The sequence below is a fragment of the Peromyscus californicus genome, unplaced genomic scaffold (assembly GCF_007827085.1).
Source record: "Peromyscus californicus insignis strain IS unplaced genomic scaffold, ASM782708v3 Scaffold_18__1_contigs__length_77618521, whole genome shotgun sequence".
Taxonomy (NCBI): Eukaryota; Metazoa; Chordata; class Mammalia; order Rodentia; family Cricetidae; genus Peromyscus; species Peromyscus californicus.
The window spans coordinates 20,204,349-20,220,278 of NW_026294480.1; positions in this window are offsets into that span (position 1 = coordinate 20,204,349).

The following is a 15,930-nucleotide window of genomic DNA, read 5'->3' on the forward strand; positions in this document are numbered from 1 at the left end:
CTACACATCTCATTTTACCAAGATGAGAGCCTGGAGAAAAAAAATACATTGTTAATGTGTTTTATCAAGGTGGCTTTTTCCTTTGTTCTGTTTCTTGCTTTATTACTGTGACATTGACTATCCTCTTCTCTGCTAGAACATCTCTTGTCTTACCAAAGTACAGTATGCATGATAGCAGTGAACTTCAAATTCTGTGCTGTATTTACTAAAATAATTTCTGATTGGCAACAGAAAAAAAAAAAAAACTTATATGTTCTGTGACACGAATTGCTAAGTGGTTTTAATAATAAAAAACCTGGAGCCAAATTTTGGGGTGAAAGCTGAAAGATCAGAGGAATAGAACAAGCCAGCCACAAGTTCTTACCACCAGGAAATCCTCAGCCCAGGAGAGCTACTTCCTGTGCACTCACGACTTATATACCTTTCTGTACCCTGTCATCTTACTTCCTCTCTCCACCCAGCTACATCATGTCCTCTTTCTGCCCAGCTCTATCACTTTCTGTCTGTCTGTCCAGACCTCCAGACCTCTATGGTTAATTAATACTGGGATTAAAGGTGTGTGCCAGCACGCCTGGCTCTGTTCCCATTGTGGCCTTGAACTCACAGACATCCGGATGAATCTCTGCATCCCGAATGCTAGGATTCAAGCCTGTGCTACCACTGCCTGACATCTATGTTTAATATAGTGCCTGGCTTTGTCCTCTGATCCCCAGACAAGCTTTATTTGTTAGAGCACAAATAAAATATCATCTGAAGAAAAACTTTACTTTTCTTTTAAAATAATGTATTGCAAAGAACTGTGGTATTTAATATCAATGATAAATTAGGTTCCAAGATCACTCTGTATACACTATTCTCTTAGGTTTCCACACTGAATTTCTGAGGGTTTTCTGTTCTTGAAAGTAAAATTTAATCACCTTCTTTTCCAAAATATTAGCAAAATTACTATGTGGTCCTGTAACAACAGAAAAACAGCTGATGAGACTAACAAACCTTCCTCTTCTGAAAATCATGATTCCTGAATCCCCTGATTTCTACACACACACACACACACACAACTATTCATACTAGGAAGGGACAAACACTGGATCCATGGCTATTGAAAAACAGACTGAAAATTGTGGAGCTGCATCAACACAATAAACTGGGGGTAAAATACTGTGGGCAATAATATAAAAGTTTATAAAGGAGAGAAGATGAAAACATTCAAGTTTTCTTAAGATTTATATAAAGTTTCTTAAGATTTATATAAAGACTGAGCAAATGCAAGTATGTCTTTAATGCATGATTGATCACACATAGTGAATTTTTGAATATTTTTTATTTGCCATTGTTCCACTTCAGCATGTTGCAGTATATTTGAAAAGACAAATTAAAAAATAAAATTTGAAGATTCTAAACATTATATACCTCACTGCTGTTTCTACAAGTCAGATCAGGTCACATATATGAATGCATTGTCTTGTGAGTCCTACGTACTCACTTTTGGAAATGATATTGGCTCTAACACAAATAAACCAGTAAATTATAAGGATATTATCAAGTGAAAAATGGACAAAAATCCTGTCGAATACAGTGGCTTCATTCTAAAAGCAAGAAAAATTAATAAGATTTCACTAATGATCTAAAATGAATAAGTTGTGGGGACCATGAATGACTAAAATGTTACCCGCTACTCAGAATCTGATACCAGATGGTTTCATACTGACAGGGTATTAACAATTTGAAGATTGTTAATTTTTCTATTATAAAAGTATTGCTGTTAATTAAATAAGGAAAACATTCCCATAGAATACAGCTGTAGATATAATTTTAAATAAAACAAAATCTGAGTCAAAACATCAGTAATTTCTGAAATGTGGAACAAAGAACAATGTAATTCTTTTGTTTGTTTAAATCATTGTGTTTTGTATCTTCTTTTTTTCTTGTTTGGATTATTTGAAATGAAAATCACCACCATCATAGGAAATCTTAATGAATAAAAAGTATCAAGTAATGAATACTTTTGTATGTTACCATATCTCAGAAAGCTTATGAAATGTCATTTTGATTTATCCTTAAGCATACTTCCAAATGACTGACATACAGATCTGTAGGTTTAGTTTTTTTAAAAAAGGAATTTGTTCATCAGTGTGGATGTATCTTAGCTATTCTGTGTAGGTGCTCAGAAGATCTCTTATGGAGATCTTTGCTGGAGAAAGATTAATCTACTTTCTCTCCTAGAATTCTAACATTAATCTCCTTTTGCCTGGAAACACTAATTCTCCTAGTTCTTGGACCTTTGGATTGAGATTGAATTATACCTCTGTTGCTAACTATTCATTCAGGCTGCACTAGAGACTTTTCACCATGTCTGTTTTATGTTCATGTTCTCAGCCTTTTAAAATAGCATATACTAATTATAAAAGATAATGGTTTAATTCTAACATTTGTAGACATGTACAAAATAGACTTTCAACACCCCCCCTTCATTATCCCCTTTTCCTTCTAGGAATCTCATTTCTATTTTAAAAATGTCCTCTTCTACTTTCATGTCTTTCTTTGTCTTAAATCTAGATTCCACATACGGGAGAGAAACTGTTCTGTATCTTTTCTGAACATTATGACAAAACATCTGGTTAGAAAAGTGAAGAGGAAATGTTTTAACTGTGCTCACCAGATGAGGTTACCTCCTGTGATGCAGAAGTCCTGGCAGCAGAGATTTGGGGTAGCTAGTTACATTGTATCAGTCACGCAGCAGAGAAGGCAGGTGTTGGGTCTCAGCTCATTTTCATGTTTACACATAGAAGCAGACCCTATAGGTGTGACCCACATTTAGCTAGAGTCTTCTTACTTTATTTGAGTCTACAAACTTCCTCATTGTCATACCCAAAGATTTGGCCCCCAGGATATTCTAGATCTTTACATGTTGGCAGTCAGCATTAACCATCACATCTATGATACTTATTTTTCTGAGTCTGGCTTATTTTGTTTAACATGATGATATTCAGTTCTGTACTCTTTCTTAAAATTCATAGGATGGTTTGTTTTTTATGGCTGAACAATGAGTTGCATTGCTTTTATTGAAGGTTTTCTCTGGGAGTGTAGAATACCTATAAACAATTGCGAAATGATTTCACTCAAAAAGAACTTGATGAATCAAGAGTTTATTGAGGGTTTTCACAAAATTATGACTATGACAAGACCAGAAGTAGTCTCTTCCTGGTAATGGTTAGTTGTTTATGCATCCTTGAAAATTGAGAGGCCGATCCTTATGTTTATTAGCTATTCCACGTTTTTCTGTGAGGTAATGCTGATAGATATTTATGTTATGATGACACTTACTACAACTACCCTGATTTAAGAGGTCAATGATCACACTGGATGGGAGAACAAATGACCGTACAACAACACTAGAGTTGTTATTCAGAGTCTAACTGATTGTGTTTAGGATAATGGTGTTCATTTCATCCGTTTTTCCTTCAAGATGACATAATTCTATTCTTTCCTTGTGACTGAACAAAACTCTCTTGTTTATACATTGCAGGGCATTTTCTTTATTCATTTATTCACTGGACCTTACCAGATTTCATGGTGAGGCACGGAAAATGCCTAATCACTTGATAAAGACAAAGTTTTAACCAATAGTGAACATATTCTATACAAGTCTAGCACGGCTAACCAAAAAGGTTTTAGGGGTTATTCACAGGATACAGGTGACTCAAAAGTGGTTATACTACTAGAATAATGCCTGACAATTCACAGGCAGCTTTCCAAGTGAAGAGTCTCATCCACAGCTTAGATCCTTGTAAAATACTGCATCACTTGTTTTCTTTATATATAGTTTGGTGAGGGGTGTAAACTTTAATGATGATTTTGTGAGGATCTGAAGCCTTTGTAAAACTCATGAGAGTAATAGTAGGTCCAAACTCATGAAAGTCTCCTGTCATATCTGCTCTGATTCTAGATGTGGTGGTTATGTCTAATTTGAAGGAGTTACACTGCTTTTAATTAATGTCAAAATGCCATGTCAAATACTAACATGAACATTCTATGTGCACTGACTTTTCTCTTTAATTCTTATAATTATAGAAGGTAGAATTTGTAAGGAAAGGATAGGAGAAAAATTCTTAAAGTTTTGTTTCAAGGTATTTTAATCTCCTTAAAATTTATGAAGGAAACCAAATGCTTTCTATTTTCTGGCTCATAACTTCTAATATGCACCATATTAGAAATTGAAAATGTGCTTAAAAGTATAAGGATAAACTTGTTGAATACAACCAAAATAACATCTTTCTAAAAATATGCATATGAAACCAGAAATAGCTAGAAGAAAAGAAGCATTTCTCTTTCTTTATTTCTTTCAAATCTTTTAAGATTGGCTTACTAGAGGATGGTTGATTCTTTCATAACTTGTATTTGTCTAATATACACTGATTTAGCTTATATGTCTAAAAAAAACTTCTGCAAAAGTGTAGTCAGAACAGAAAGGGACAAGTACTTTAATAATATCAAAGGAAATCACACAAGACAAAAGTAGGAAAGGTTCTGTATTCACAAGCTTGCCACTGAGGGGAGGCCCTTTGGGCCATGTACTTCCCCAAAAGGCTCAAAGATATTTGGAAAATGAAGTTATTTAAAAGATGAAAAGGAGAAAACTAGAAACAGGATCTGTTAACCAAGAATGACATTATTAAGTAGATTTTGAGAAGCATGGAGACTTTCTAATGTGTTTCTATTAAATCATTGTAGGCTGATGATCCATTTGAGTAAACTTCCAATGAGCAAAAACTTGAAAACGAATACTATTTTCAGTCAAATTTGTAACATTCCTTGTGCTAGAGGACATTTGGGTATCTTTAGGTGGTATTTCATATTCTCTGGTAGTGTACTGAAGCTCTGTGGGTTACAGTTCCCTAAAGATTGGTTGTAATCTGCTAAAGGAAACCACATATTTAAACTTATCATCCTTTAGTACACAGAAATCTAATTGGTTGATGTTGCTATCTAATGCACTGTCTATTAGCACATATTATTAAAATATTATAAACACCAACTGGAAAGTATTATTTTCATGATTTGTGCAAGTCTTACAAACAGTGAACATTTTGGTCATAAAAATGTTTTAATATAGCATCCATTTATATAAACTCTGACCCCATAAATTTTTAAGGATTCTGTGGTACTCACAGACATATGTATAAATTTTCTAAATATCCATTTTCCCAAACAAAATTTCAGTGATATCAATGGCAATAAGTATAATTAGTACTTTCCCTACAGTGATATGTTCACTTTATTTATTTTCTAGAATACATCTGCCAAATACCCAAGTTTGAATGACAAGAGAAAGAGTATAAACAATTCTTCGAAATAAAATGCTCTTCTGTTGGGAAAAAAGGTCATCTGATTCATGTTGTTGCAGCCCTCAACCTCACCTGTGCTTTTCTTCAAGGCAACTGAACCCATTTTTAAGTAGAAGGATTACTGCTTCATTGAAACTTCCAGTTTATCAGGCACAATATGAAAACGGCAGACTCTCAAAGGTTCACTAAAATTAATATCTTTTTTCCTTGTCAATACGTGGGATAGTTTTATTTTTAACTTTACAAAATCCCTAGACAGGTGAACCTGGGCTATGTGGAAGCTAGTTGAGCATGAATCTGGCAGAGCATCATTAAACAGTCTCCCTCCATGTCTTCTCTCTCGGTTCCTGCCTCCAGGATTTGCCTGAGTGCCTTCAGTAACAGATTTTTTACTTAGAAGTATGAGCTGAAATAAACTTTCCCTCCAAGTTGCATTCAGTCAGAGTGTTTTGACATGGCAACAGAACTGAAACGCATGGAGGTGAAAAGTACAAAATGGCAGAATGGGGTCTAGTGTCAACCATTGTCAATATGAAATAACCAACAGTTTCATTTGCCATTGAACTTGCCTCATACGCCAATAAGGCATATTCTATATAATGGCTATGAAAATAATTTGGATTTCAACTGTTCTTCAGAACCTTGAAGATTTTTCCCAAGGATACCTGACCCAGCAATTGAGAGCAGCTGTGATAAGAAAATGTTGGAGCTTGACTCCATGTTCCTTCTGATATTTTTGTCAAAATAAAATGTGACAAATTCATGTAAATACATTACATATGGCACCCTTGCTTAACTTGACACTTTAATATATTTTGTTACAAGATTTTCTAAACATTATTGTAATACTTAAATGCACATCTAGAAAAATGTGCTGGACCATTTAGGCTTGGACAAAAACACACAAAGAGTCCGTCTCAAGTAAAAGGCCAATGTTTCTCCACAAAAGCAACAAGAACTGTGGTTATGTGCCCTTCCAGAAGCTTTTGATAGACAAAAGTATGTGAATAATTGATACACAATACTGAATTTTGTGCCAGATATTGGCTTACTCTCCGTACAAAGCATTTATTGGACGGAGACTGACAAGTATTTCATTAAAAAAAAAAAAAAACTCACTGTAATTCCCAGAGATTGTTGTTCAAAGGCATGAGCTCTCAGTTTGGGTAGAATAGAGACTTGTACCTCATAAATTATCTGTGTGCATAACATAGTTCTTAATCTATTCTTTATGGATCGAACAAATCACATTGGAGTACTTTCTAAGGATCTGGAAGCAGAGCTTAGTTTTCCTGAATGCTTAGGGAATAGAGAGTAACCACTTGCACGTATATGCTTTCGAAAGTTTTACCCTTTTGTCCTGCTTTCTCTTCTTAAGGAAATTTTAAGGTCTTTTGAAGTAGATTTGAATTAGTTTTAAGATTTGTAAAGAAACACTTTGTTTTATGCAGATTGTTTTAGGGATAATAATGAAACAGTTTGACAGCAAATGTGAGTTTATGCCTTATATGTAGTTCATTGATACCTATTTCCTCTAATATGGCTCAGCCACTACTACATCAATTAAGTCACATCATAAATAGACAGTCAATGTTAGCTAAAAATGCTTGAATATGCATTTGGAGCTAAAATTGTACGCAAATAGTCATTGTTATGATTAGTAAATTACTTTGACGCAACATTACTTAAGTGCAACAGCACAAGTTAAATGCTATATTCTGAATCAATCAATAATGAGGTCAATTTTTCAGAGTATGCTTTCTAGAAACTTTAGAAAAGATTTTTCAATTTCAGCTAGCCTACTATAAGTGTGAAACTGTGAAAGCCCTTAAAAGTACAGCTAAAAAGGGATCCCCTTCCCTCTCTCTCTCTCTCTCTGTGTGTGTGTGTGTGTGTGTGTGTGTGTGTGTGTGTGTGTGTGTGTGTGTGTGTGTCTGTGTGAGTGAGTATGTGTGTGTGTCTGTCACCTGGGTGGAAGATGACAGAAGCAGATAGAGCTGAAGGAATTTTCTAAAAATAAAACGCACTGCGGAAGAGCTGTGCGATCTTGCTGGGAGTGCCAAAATATCAGTGCATCAGTAGCCAAGGAGATAAAAAGGGTATAAAAATTCCATTTCCTTAAACTCCACACTTTTCCTGGAACAATGGAGAAAGAGAGCAGCATTGCCAAGTAAGACCTTAACTTGAAAGACCCAAACACCTCTCGAAAGCAGTTTTTGCAAAGATACTATTTCAGGGCAGAAGCCCGGTTCAGAGTGTTCCTTTATCTTATTTATGTGGCTGTGAAAGCTGGGAATAATGATTTTGAAAATTGGCTTCAGACATAAAAAAAAGGGGTACTTTAGGCTGCAATAGTGGATGCATATCAGCTCTCTTGTTTTCCTTAGATCACTGCTTTTAGGCTTGTATCAGGTTATGCTTTTTTAATTCTGAGCTCTTCCTTTATGGAGCCACTGCTCCTCAGAAGAAAAAAAAAATCTTTATATTTGTCACAAGAACCTGGAAAACATTTATCTGTTTCAATTTCCACATGACTACTGCAGAGAAGACCGAATAACTAGAGGAATGGTAAGTCCAGGCCTTTCTTCCAGGAATGGTTCATGGGATGATCGACCGGTCTTTTCAAAATTTAGTCTAAGTTAAACACATTACCAAGAGTTAATATTGAAACCCTTCACTGCTTCTTTCATTCATGATTTCACATCTAACTCACTGTTACTGACTGTTTTCTTCAACCTCTTTTTTGGAACCCGATCAACTATTTATTATTATGCTTTCTGCAGAGTTTCTTTATGAATACTGAGAGTCTAAGCCTACTCACATAGCTTTCTACCAGAGAAAGTTCAAAAATACATTCCTAGTGGTTTCTACTAGCTCTAACAAGGTTTACAAAGCAGCTTAAATTCTTTATGACCTGCCAACCCAAGGACGGACTAACGCATATGAGCTTCTGCATTTTGGAGAAGGAATTGCCACAGAATGACATTCCTTTGGAGACAAATGTGAACTTAATGAGTACTGTTCCTACAAAAATTATTACTTGAAGTATTAAATCATTACTGAATTAATACAAACTCTTTCATATATGTTACTACATGAACTGATATATCAGCTTCTTCCACCAATTGAGCTTACTCCAGTGGGCAAATTTACATGTTTCTTAATGTACTATTTTCTTTGCTTTTTGAAAAATAGTCTCATGTAGCTTATTTAATTCAGACTGGCTTCTAACTCGCTCTGTGGCCAAACATGACATCAGATACACATTCTTCTCTTTTCTACTATTCAAGTTCTTGGAGTATAGGTGTACACCACCTTGCCAGGGTGCCTGTCACAAACTCAAAGCAAAATATTCTTACTGTGCTTGAATTTTACTAAAAATTTGCTTTTAATGTATGTCTTTCAACCAGACAGAGTCAGACCTTACAACATTTATTGATCTATTCTTGCCATATTTTATCTGAATATGTATACTAAATATATTTTAATGAAGATGACGTGCTTAACCTAGATTTGGTTAGGTATTTGTTTGCTAATGCAAGAGACAGAACTATAGAGATTTACCATGGAACAGAGTTTTTGTGCTAAGGTCTTTCCAGTATGTGACATTTTGACTTACAGTATCATTGTGTTGTTTTCCTTTCTTGAAGTTCCTTTAAAGAAGGGAAAACTGAGATGTGCTTAACTTGAGTAGCAGTTGGTAAAGCTATTATGGTTTTGGCACAGGAGATTCAAGCAGAGTCTTTACAGCTTGTTTTTGTCACTCAGTGGGTAGATTAAACATGACCTGGAACCTTTGTGGATATTTATTCTTCCTTTTTCCTTTTTCACTTTTGGGATGAAGCTCACTCTCTTGAAGTAGTTTTATACAGTATTTTTAGTACTTTGGAGCATAGATTAGCAATATCTCAAAACTAGAAAATTCTCAAAGTAAGTTTATGATTATCTTCCCTCTCTAGCTCCAGTTTCTACTTATATACACTTTCTGAGCAATGTATTTATGCACTGCAAAATCATATGTCCATTAGTACTTTCCTACTTAAATTAGGGTGCTTTTTTATCTTGAAATATATCTCCTTGTTTCAGCCTGTCCTCAATACCCTGCAACATTATCTTTTCTCGGTCTTTTTTTTTTTTTTCCTGGCAATGAAGCCAACCTTTTTTATTCTGTTTATATGTATTCCTTTTTTTTATTTCTGGAGACAGTCTCTCTCTGTATTCCTGTCTCTCAGGGAATTTTCTAGGTAGACCACACTGACTAGAAACACAAAGACATTCACTGATTGCATCTGCCTACAGCTGCTAGAATTAAGAGTTGTGTTAACAGGCCTGCCTATGAAGCCATGTTTGAATGACCTTTATAGTATCCTTGAACACCTTTCTCCAAATAGTCATCAGGTAATGCTTTTCTGGAAAACATCATTACAATCACTTTCTCTTTTTTACTATCATTCTTATTTTATTTTCTTAATTATTTCATTTTCATAATTAAACACAAGCACACTAATGTTTGTCTTTTCCATTATGTAATTATAATTAATTGTCTCATAATATTTCACTTTTTAGACATAAAGAACCCTCCACTTGCAAGATTTCTATATTTAGACCTATTAATATTGCATTGATCTCCTTCCTTCATTTTTCTTTTCCTAGAATTTATATCCTAAAGGAGAGTGAGGGAGGAGGGATAAATAACAATAATGATGTTTGAAAAAAACCTTAAAGTATCATTATTTTATAGTTATACAAATTACTTATCACACACACACACACACACACACACACACACACACACACACACACACACACACACGTGCTATTGCCCCCAGAGGTGGAAGGTAAGTTCCTGTTGCTGAAGTCCCCATGTTCTTTGAACACAGAAATTTGAAGATTCAATTCTTTATCTCACCTGAAAGCTTCCGTCCTAAGGACTAGTTTTCTAATCAGATGTGATGCCTGCCAACCACAAAAATGAGCTCCATGCACAGGAACTATCAACAGGTATGATAATGCATTCTTTCTGGCCAGCAATACCTGGCTGTTTTCCCTTAACTAATCATTAATCATTAAGTGAAACCCAAGCAAACATACTCTTGCAAAGCTTATGATTTTGAATACTTAATTCATGAAAGCATGCATTTCCTACAATTAGAAAACAAATGATGAAAAGTAAAACCTACTTGTTCCTTTAAGCACCTTAGAAAATGTATATGGTTAAATTTTCAATAAATTGCAGGGTTTCAAGACAACAGTCTATAGCATAAGAACTTAAAACAACATTTCACTTATTTTTCTAGTTACTCTTTTGTTTCGGATTCCTTCCTCTTGCTTTGGTAAAATATGACAGAACCAAATTAGGAGGGAAAACATTTATTTTTGCTCACAGTTTCAGATGATGCTCTTACTTTTTGTTCATTTTTTTATTTTATAATTAATTTAATTTTACATATCGGTCATAGATGACCCTGTCCTCCCTCCTCCCATCCCCCAGCCTACCCCCCAACCCACCCCCCCCATTTCCACCTCCTCCAAGGCAAGGTCTCCCCTGGGTATTCAGCTCAGCCTGGTAGATTCAGTTGAGGCAGGTCCAGTCCCCTCCTCCCTATACCAAGGCTGGGCAAAATGTCTCAGCATAGGCCCTAGGTTCCAGAAAGCCTGCTCATGCACTAAGGACAGGTCCCGATCCCACTGCCTGGGGGCCTCCTAAATAGTTCAAGCTAATCAATTGTCTCACTTATCCAGAGGGCCTGATTCAGTTCCACAGAGGCTCCTCAGCTATTGGTTCATAGTGAGACCATGATTGGAAAAAGTACAGGGACAAATAACCAAACTAGTGGAAACACATGAACCAGATGATGCTCTTTCACAGCAGGGAAGCTATAACAGCATGAATTCATGGTACTTGGTCATCACATCAATAGTCAGAAACAGAAATCCATGAACATACACGTGCTTATACTCAGCATGCTTTCTTCACTCGAATACAGTTCAGGATCCACTGCATAGGGAGTGGTGTCATCCATAGAGTATATGCTTTTCTACCTCAATCTAGTCAAGAGATTCCCCACTGATTTGCCTACAGGCCAACCTGATCCAGTCAATCCCCTCCTATGACTGACTTCTGTCAGGAGCAAGTGTCAAACTTCCCAGGGAAAACTAGACTGTATCAAGTTGTCAAAAAAAATAATCACCATGACTTTCATAGATAAATGAAAGAACTTCATAGATAAACAATAACCTGTTTTAAGATATGCAGATGGTTCCTATATTTTGTTTACTCATGGTAAAAAAATTTTTCTTAATGCTGAAGCTATTACTGAGTGATTTATTTTTACAAATTCTATCTAAAGCGTCCCATTCCATGTCGATTTCTGCCCTTCTTTGTGTATATGTATCATTGCTATCCCATCTCAGGGCCCTCTCTCCATTTGTAGCCTACTAAATCTCCCACATTTTCCTTTTAGCTTTTTTCACATAGGTCCTAAAATATATTTTTATTAAATTTCTTCCTGGATGGCTGTTGTGAATAGAAAATTGCTTCTCATTTCTAGTTTTCTAGTGGGTTGTTATTTCTTCATTATACTTTTAATTTAAAAAGAAACACTAGACCATCATAAAAGTTTAAAATATATTTCAAGGAGCTTTTTGTAATGCTTTACCAAGATTTTCATGTTTTCTTGAACTTTTCTTTCACTTAGTTCCTTTTATTTTTCTGCAAATATGATAAGGGAACAAAAGACATTAGGAGTTATCACTTTAAATCCTTGCAGATGTCTCATAGCAAGGACATTACATTTAATAATCACATAGCAGTTTAGCAAAATTAACATTGTTAGAAATTATTATTATTTTTAGTAATGAAATAATGGCTAGTTTGGTGATACCTGCCTTTATGCTACCTTCCACATTTGGTCAACTAAGATTGCAAATCTTACTTAGTTTCATGCTTTGATGCTTATAACATAGCGTTTGTGTTTGAGTGAAGCCATTGATTTGTATTCATTCCTTTATTTTATTTTAATTTTTAGGCCTCCAACAAATGTGTAAGTTTTTAAGTATTATACAAAGAATGTTTTTCTTAACTGCCAGATAATTTGTTCATACCATGATATCTCTACATAGCAGTAATACGACATCAAAGCTCAGAATCAACATATATCTAGCAGTGGTGTGGAGTAATCAATGTCTCCCTAAAAATATAAAGACCATAATCTCAAATCCTTAACATGATTGTAAACTCTGAACTTGGGGAAAACATTTCTGTTTGTGTAAGCTGCCTGACCTTAGCCATGACTTAAATGAGGCAGTAGGGAGGGAATTTTCTTAATTAGTGATCGATGAGGAGGGCCCATAACACGTTATTAACAGTGATCTCTTACTTAAAACACACTTGTTTTAACTTCTTGACTATAAATTTGTCATAGCAACATGCAGACTTGTGGTTTTGTTTGTTTGCTTTGCTTATTATTTATTTCAGCACAGTGACCATTGCAGATAAATGACCATGTAACACTGGCTGTCTCTTCTCTTTGCTTCTGTTGGAACAGTGAGAATATTGTTTGCACTTCTGGTGCTGCACTTCTGGTGCTGCAGCTGCTTCCTTGACCAGTTTCTCTCTTTCCATTTTTCATTGCTTTACTTCTCCCCTATGCCGGTCTTCCAACCAGTAGAGTAACACTCCTCACTGCTCAGACTATGACAGCTAAAGAAGGACTGGCTTTAGGGTTAATGTCTTCCTAACCTGATAAATATTGGCCATTGAATAATGGCCTATCCAAGTTCACCTTCTCACATATACCACCTGTCCCAATACCAACAACTATTTGAGGAACTAAATACTTAAAGCACCAGTAATCTAGATTCTATACCATAGAGAACAATAGAACTCTAATCTTCAATCTTTATAATACATAACTAAGGAAGTTAGCCCTCACTTCCAACCAATTGGTCTAGGATCTTAGGGTTGCTATTGCTGTGATAAAAACACTATGACCATAAGCAACATGAGAGGAAAGGGTTTATTTGGGAAATGGTTCCACATCACTATTCGTCATTGAAAGAACTTAGAACAGGAACTCAAGCAGTGTAGGAACATGGAGGCAGAAGCTGATGGAGAGGCCATGGAGGAGTTCTGCCTACTGGCTTGTCTCTCAAGACTTTCTCAGCTTGCTTTTGTATGGTATACCAGGTATACAAGACTACCAGTGTAGGGGTGTTCCCACGTTCAGTGGGCTGAGCCTCCCTCATCAATCACTTATTAAGAAAATGCATTATGGTTTGCATTATTATAGCCAGATCTTCTGGAGGCATTTTCTTAATAGAGGTTCCCTCCCCTCAAATACTATAGTTCATGTCAAGTTGAGATAATACCAACCATCACATCTAGCACAGTAGTAACTTCTTAAATAATTGTTTGTTTCCATATATGGTATCTTTACCTGAGTTAAACTCAGAACAAATTATCAAAATATCAAACATATTCCACAAGTCAACCTGATTCTTGTTATCCCTCACCTAGGTGCCCAGGCCTATAACTTCCAATTAGAATTTATCTTCACCCTTTCACCCTACTCATTTTAACCATAAAGCTTTCTCTTTTTTTTTTTTTTTACATTTGAGTCTCTGATAAATAAATGTGACAATAAGCAACTCCCTTGAAATATCAAGATATCAGTGAGTAGCCTTTGTGTGTGCTCCTTTACATAGACTCTGGTAATTTGTACTGTCTTTCTCATTACTGTGGATGCCAGCCTTTGACAAGGCTCAGCAGTGACAGGAATCCTTTGTGTCTTTCTGGTGGATGAGTCTACATCGAAGTGGTGAGGTCGCACCAGACTTGAATTCAGGCCTTTTAAGTTGGATGTTTTAGATCAATTTGTTGCTCTGGTTTGTTAATTTTTTTATATATTTCATTATTTTTCATCACTGTAGAAATAAAACAAAATTAATTTTTGTTTTCATTTTACATTTCTGTATTTCACTGGGCCATTTAAAAGGAGGATTTTTTTAATTTTATAACTTCTTTTTATTTTTTATACATATGGATTAAATTGTGATTATACTACTCTCTCTCTTTATTTTGCTCCCCTCAGCATTCCAATGTCCCTTCCCTCCAAATCCTTTCATATACTCCTTCACTCCCAAATTGGTTATAGCTTGTTCCATAATTCATCTTGTTACATGATGGGCATCATGGACACATGATGGAATATGTAAATACAAACTGTTCAGTTAAGTTTTTAGTTTGTATGTAGACAGTTTCAGGGCTGACTGCTTTGTTTTGGACAACAAATTAGTGAGCTCACCTCTGGAAGAGGCTAACTATCCATCTCTGAGAAATCATCAGTTGCCTCTAGTTCCCTATCCAGGGAGGGGACCCCTGAGTTTTCTGAACTTCTGTCTCAGCATATGTATTAATATTTCCACTCTTCAGATCCTGTTTGTACAATAGGTTACAGGAGATATGAATTGGGAAGTGGAAACATGGGAATAGTTACCTCACCCGCCAAAAGGCACTACAGAGGGAGCTACTATTATAAGAGAGTCACAGTTTTGAATACAGACATACATCATAAAATCTGTTGCTCAAGTTGCTTCCATACTTCTGGGAGTTTCTTTATTCTCCACACTAGTGTCAACTTGCCATCTTCCCTTTGAGTCAGTATACATGCTTTTTAAGTTGCTACAACATGACACTCATTAACTTTGGTGTTAAGCTCTATTGAAGCTCTTTCGTCAAAGTGAGTTTTATTATTGTTATGAAATTTAGGTTTCAGAAGAAACCTCTTCCTTCTGGAGATATCAGAGAGGTGTCCATTTCTTAAATCTCTGCATTTCTAACCTTTTGGCTTATGACAGATCTTTAAAATCGGTAGTGCTGCACTCTAAACTCTTCTTCACCTGCAACTGTGGCTAATTCCATATTTTTTTTTAAATTTTCCATTTTAAAATTTACTCTTTGACGATTTGACATGATTATTCATAGTCAATTGTCCCCAAATCCATCTCCAACTCCCTAATACCAAATTTGTGTTCTTCCCATCGTTTTTTAAAAATAACATAGCACCCCAAATTTGTTGTGCCTATTTGATTCTGTTTGTGGAATCATCCATTGGAGAATAGTTCTCTTACTGGGAGACACATTCTTAAATAAAATTGACTCTACACCTAGAAGCCATCAGTTGACAATACCTCTTCAAACAGGGTTAATGCTCATGAAACCTTCCTGATTCAACACTACAAGGTTTATTGGTTTGGTCTTGGCCAGGTTTTGTATAGAAAACTACAGTTGCTGTGGATTCATGAGTGCAATGGACCTCTCATGTCCAGAAGACATTGTTTTATTCCAGTCATCCAATATGGGTGGGTTCCTGTAAGCATCACAGCTGGTAGCAATATGATCTCAAGAAAGGCGAGAAAGAAAACTCAATTCTGCTTGACTTGGACAACTAAACTGCCTCAACTTTCTAGAGTCTGATGCCGGGTAGTTTATTGTAAATTTATACACACACACACAGAGAAAGAGAGAGAGAGAGAGAGAGAGAGAGAGAGAGAGAGAGAGAGAGAGAGAGAGAGAGAGAGAGAG